This window comes from Crassostrea angulata, chromosome 7 (assembly GCF_025612915.1).
Source record: "Crassostrea angulata isolate pt1a10 chromosome 7, ASM2561291v2, whole genome shotgun sequence".
Lineage (NCBI taxonomy): Eukaryota > Metazoa > Mollusca > Bivalvia > Ostreida > Ostreidae > Magallana > Magallana angulata.
Window position 1 is genome coordinate 29,145,784 of NC_069117.1, and position 6,000 is coordinate 29,151,783.

Here is a 6,000-nt window from a genome sequence, read left to right on the forward strand (position 1 = left end):
CAAGTAATGATTTTCACCTGGTCGTAGAAATTTCTGTGGTCAAAATTTCAAATAATTAAATGTCGAATATCAATGACTGACATTTAACTAGACATATACAAACTGAAAAAACTGTAAATCTTCGCGAAGTTTTTATCAATTTTAAACATTTCTTATATATTTTTGTTAGTTTTATATTTTGATATGAAACAAAATAATTTCCAATAATGTCTGTATGTCTCTTTGTATTATAAAGCGTAAATCTTCAAATAACTATACCTTTGAAGGTTTAAATGTAATTCTAAGTTTGTTTATTTAAGTTAAATAATTATACATGTATATAAAATAAAAAATTATTTGTTCCTTCAAAAAATCGAGACTTAAAAAAAATGATACATAAAAATAGCTTATATTTAATGGAAGAGATGACATGAAATATATTTTTCATCTGTTTGTCTCTTCTGATGACCTCTTTGGAAGTAATAGGACTTCAAATGTCAATCGAATTATTCAATTTTTTTTCTGGACGTTTAAACGATGGGAAATAGGACAAACCTTTGAAATAGCAGGATATTTCATGCATTTATATGTAATGAATGTATTTAAATTGAATATGTAATGTAATATTAAAACCCAGCAATCCGTGATTTTGAAATATGTTAGAAATTTAATAATTTTTGTAGCATTGAAATGTAAAAGCTAATTTAAAATGCGTTTTTGCATTATCATAGAACTGAAAATCACGAAAGACATTTGTATTTACATGTAAATAAGTACAAAATATAAGTAAAATTTATATTTTTAATGAAGTATGCCATATTAAACTGAAATTTAATCGGTCGTCTGTTATAAACACTGTTTTATTCTAACAAAAACTAAGTTTCCCCCCACTGAAACAAACATGATTTATTATGAAAAACTTGTGCAGCTGTCATTTTTCTTCCTCATATCAGTTTATCCTAATTTATAACAATTAGCATAGTGCAGTATCCATGACAACAGATCAATACTAGAAGAGATTCATTTATTCCAAATATTTAAGAAGAACTCCATAATAATGGACCAAATCAAAATCAATGTATCAAATTGGTCATAATTTTATCATTTACTATTTATAAGATGTACTCAGCGAATCAAGAATACAATACATGCATTGTTAGCTTTTTTTCTTCGCTTAAGGTTAGACATATCAGACACACCGATTTCAGGAGTAATATATTTGATTGAATTGTAGAGGAATCTCTGCGTAGTTATGGAAATTGTCAACAGATGCCAAGAACCGTAGGAAATGTGTACCGTCGTTATTTCGACATGGTAATTCTGACTTTAGAGAACGTATTTTAAATATCCCGATTATAATTAAAACATATGCTTATTTAGTTAGCAAAGAACTTGACAAACAGAATGTAGGAATTTAACACCTTGACGTTTGACTTCAATATCAAAATGGGTTTTCCTGAGGTCATATTGTGTATAGATCTAACAAGAGACCAATAGGCCTTAACGGTCACCTGAGTACTATAGCCCATACACAAACTTGTGGAGGAGTCTCATATATGCATTTAATTAAGTTTCTTTCTGCGTGAGAAAAATTATAATATTGTAATGACGACCACCTTCTTGTCTGAAATCTTTCGAAAAGGACTATAAGAAACCTATAATTTTAGTGAAAAAACATCAGATCATAATAGAGTGCATTACCTGAATTTGAAAAGGTACAAGGCTCTGATAGAAAATAGTTTTCCAACATTTGTTAACTTTCAAGATGCATTGTAGGTTTTAGGTGTATATGCTTTCATAGAAAAACTATAAAAAGATGGCTAGTATACATGTTTTATTTAAAACAACCTCCCATCCCCAATGCCCAGGAGCAGACAGAAACTCTCCCGTGGGCATTCAAACAAAAAATAATCAGCTTAACAACATTTGATATATTATGTGTTATATTTAACCGATATTGCCCTACTGTCATCATCAGTTATTTATACGTAAATCATTTTACATATACTGTTTTTCAGTGATTTTGGTTAGCTAATTACTACTTTACTATTAATGAGTCTATTGGTTTAATATTTAAAATGCCTCAAAAACTGTTTTTTTTCCAATGATAAAAATACAGAAGATAACGTTTGAACATTCTATGCATTACATTGTAACACTATACATCCATTTTGGCCCTGCCCTAGAGTCAAAACCCTTACTCCAGGGGACGTGAAATTTACAATTTTAGTAGAGGACATTTTTTCTTACAGATGTGTGAGAGTAGCGAAGATTTTAAAACATTATTTGCATTAACATTATATGACCATATTGCCACTCCCTACAGCCTGAACCTCTGACCCAAGGGCCATGAATTTCACAATTTAGTTCGTGGCCATTATAAACATGCATTCAGTTTTTTCACACAAGCGTGGGAGTAAAGAAGATTTTTAAAGATTTAATACATTTTCTCCAGATAACTATATTGGCTCCGCCCTAAGGCCTAAACTCCTGTCCTAGGGGTCACGAATTCCACAATTTAGAATGAAGACTTAATGAACATCATTTTCATGCATTTAGTTTTTAACAGATATATTTGGTGGTAGAGAGAAGATTTTCTAAGATTTAATACAGTTTTACTATATGGCCATATTGGCCCCACCCTACAGCCTGAACCCCTAACTATGGAACGCCATGGCTGCCTTATAGTATAATACTATAGGTACATTATGTCAAATTATCATTACATTATGTCAAAGTCCTTTACGTGGTGTGAATATATCTTTACGCTAGGTCAAATCGTTATTACGTGACGTCAAAAGCACGTTAGGTGAAGTAAACATGTCTTTACATGATGTCAATTTTTTACGTTGTGATGTAAAATCATCCGTACGTTATGCAAACATTGTACAACCAAAGGTCAATACATCATGACATTATTTCGACACTGTATTACATGGGGCGAATGTATCCTTACATTATGTCAACATTTTAATTACATGCTTTCAATATATTCTTACATTATGTTTTCTCATGCTGCACAACCTCACCGCAGCTCCGTTTTTGCTGTCTTATAAATGAACTCAACACTTGTGCATGATGAAATATGTCATTTATTAAAAATGACGAAAGTAAAGAAAAATATAAACATAGTAGGGGATCAGACCCAAAACTGTTCACACAAAATGTTAAATAACTTATCAATATGCTGATCCCCTTAAAATACAGAAAAACAATATTTTGTTCAAAATTATATGCAATATATACAAAACCAGCAAAAAGATGGCACCTCAAAAATAAAATATGCCATATGCAAAATAACAATATTTTGTACATGTATGCAACTTTCGAATATTGGAGTGGAGAAACGGGGATGGTGGTGGGTGTATCAAAACATTACTCGTGCTAACACTCTCATAGATGAAGACAGAATGACCCTACTCTGACTGGTCAGATACTGACCGCATCAAACCACGTGACCGTATCGCTTAATTTGATTGGCTATTAAATTAAATTTGGGGAGAATTACACCATGGAATTTTTAGCAATTACATGTACATAATAGGTCACTGGGAGGTTTTTAGACTAGGAATTTGGGCTAAAAATAGACATGGACAGTGACCACTGCAGGGAAATTACATAATATGGCCAACGACCTCTACAAGGCCTGGGAAAGAAATGCAACTTATCTAATCAAACATAAACATGAAAAATACAATAAATCAGCAAATAAAATTATAGCATTCAACACATAAATACAATTATTAACATAATTGTTGTTTTATGTTTTCTCATGCTGCACAACCTCACCGCAGCTCCGTTTTTGCTGTCTGATAAATGAACTCAACACTTGTGCATGATGAAATATGTCATTTATTAAAAATGACGAAAGTAAAGAAAAATATAAACAACATAGTAGGGGATCAGACCCAAAACTGTTCACACAAAATGTTAAATAACTTATCAATATGCTGATCCCCTTAAAATACAGAAAAACAATATTTTGTTCAAAATTATATGCAATATATACAAAACCAGCAAAAAGATGGCACCTCAAAAATAAAATATGCCACCAAATGTGAATTGCATAATGACAATTGGCAATTCCATTGTGCCATCCAAGGTGAGTTGTGCACTTGTTGATGCTGATGTGAACACATACACAAATCACAGTTTATAGTCAAATGTACCAACAGTTAAACACTGACTTGGCATACTGTTACCAGCAGTTACACACTGACCTGGCAATAAGTGCATATAATTCATTATACTATAACCCGTACAAATGTAACATGAATGGCAATTCCAAGGTGATAACCCGCAGGCACTCTAATAGACTAACTATAAAGTTGTACTAACAATTTCTAAAGACACAATGTGAAACTAAAAAATAGCAGTTAAACACTGACCTATCATTACACATTACTACACCTGTAAACATACTATAACTAACAAAATTAATTGAGACACCCTCCTTATTTTACGCACAAGATTCTCTCATGGAAAAAAATAACAAACATAAGGACATTTTTTTTTTTTGGTACAGAGCAATAGCAGCAGTTAATCATTGGCCTGCTATAAATAAACTGCAGGGGTAAGAAAGAATGTAGATACAAATAATTACAGTTGAAACGATTGTACTCTAATATATATGTATAATGCATTGGAGTTCCAGCGGCTTAAATGCTGAATAAAACTCTCAGAATAGCCTAACTGTGCAGCATGTGTTGCTGCCACTATCCGAAAACGCCGAAGTAGATGCATGAGGCACTTTTCCTTACTGGACTGTTTATTGATTACTTCTACCACTGCCATATTATCTGACATAAATAAGATTTTTCTATTTGCCATCTCTGAACCCCAAATTTCCAAAGCCAAAACAATTGGAAACAATTCTTTTACGGCAATTTGCAAAGGTAGAGTTTGTGTCCACTCATCAGCAAACCATTTTGAACCAAACACAGCAGCAAATCCTAACAAAACCAGAAGCATCTGTAAATAGTCGCGTGACATCTGAAGATTCCCATTCCTCTGGAAAAAGAACTGATTTTCCATTGAAATTTTGAAGAAAATTTAGCCACATGGCTAAATCAGCTCTTACCTCATTATTAATTTTTTATTGATAATAAGGTTTTTCACACCTACAGTCAAGTCAATCAAACGACGTAAAAATGCCCTACCAGGAACTACTACCAAGCAAGCAAAATTTAAGACTCCAATGAATGATTGAAGCTCCTGCAAAGTAACTTTTTTACGCCTACTAAACTGATATACAAGAGTCCTACATTTTTCTAATTTGTCTGGTGGCAGCCGACTCATCATATCAATAGAATCAACCTAAAATACCATAAATGGTGATGCATGTTACTGGCCAGAAAGTTTTCTTATCATTAATTGGAATAGTAATCCTTCCACATAAATCAAACAAATTCATCAAATGATTTTTACATTTTTCAGACTGAGGAGGTCCAATAAAAAAGAAATCATCCAACATATGAGACATACCCCCTGCTTCTAGCTTGTTTAACATAACCCATTGAAGAGCTGTACCTAACTTCTCAAATATTTGACAAGAGCTACTTGTCCCCAGTGGCAAACAGTGTTCGTAGTAGAACTGACCTTTCCAAGTAAAACCCAAAAAATGATAATCCTTTGGGTTCACGGGGATTATTCTGAAGGCATCCTTTATATCTGTTTTAGCCATAAGTGAACCCATCCCATATTGATGCACCAAACTGAGTATCGTATCAATTGAAACATAATGAACCTGAGAGTATTCCCTAGGTATATTAGAATTAACTGAGTCCTGAGCAGGAAAGGATAAATCATGAATGATTCGAAACTTGTTTTGCTCGGATTTTGGTACAACCCCCAGAGGAGAAGTTTTAAAAAGAGGTAAAGGGGGTCTTGTGAATGGGCCAGCTATCCTCTGCTTACTTAAACCCGTATGAATGTAATCTTCAATAACTTCTGGGTGCTCCTATGTAGACTTATGATTATGAGGAGGATGAATGGAAGGGGGCTTAACACAGCCTCATCTAC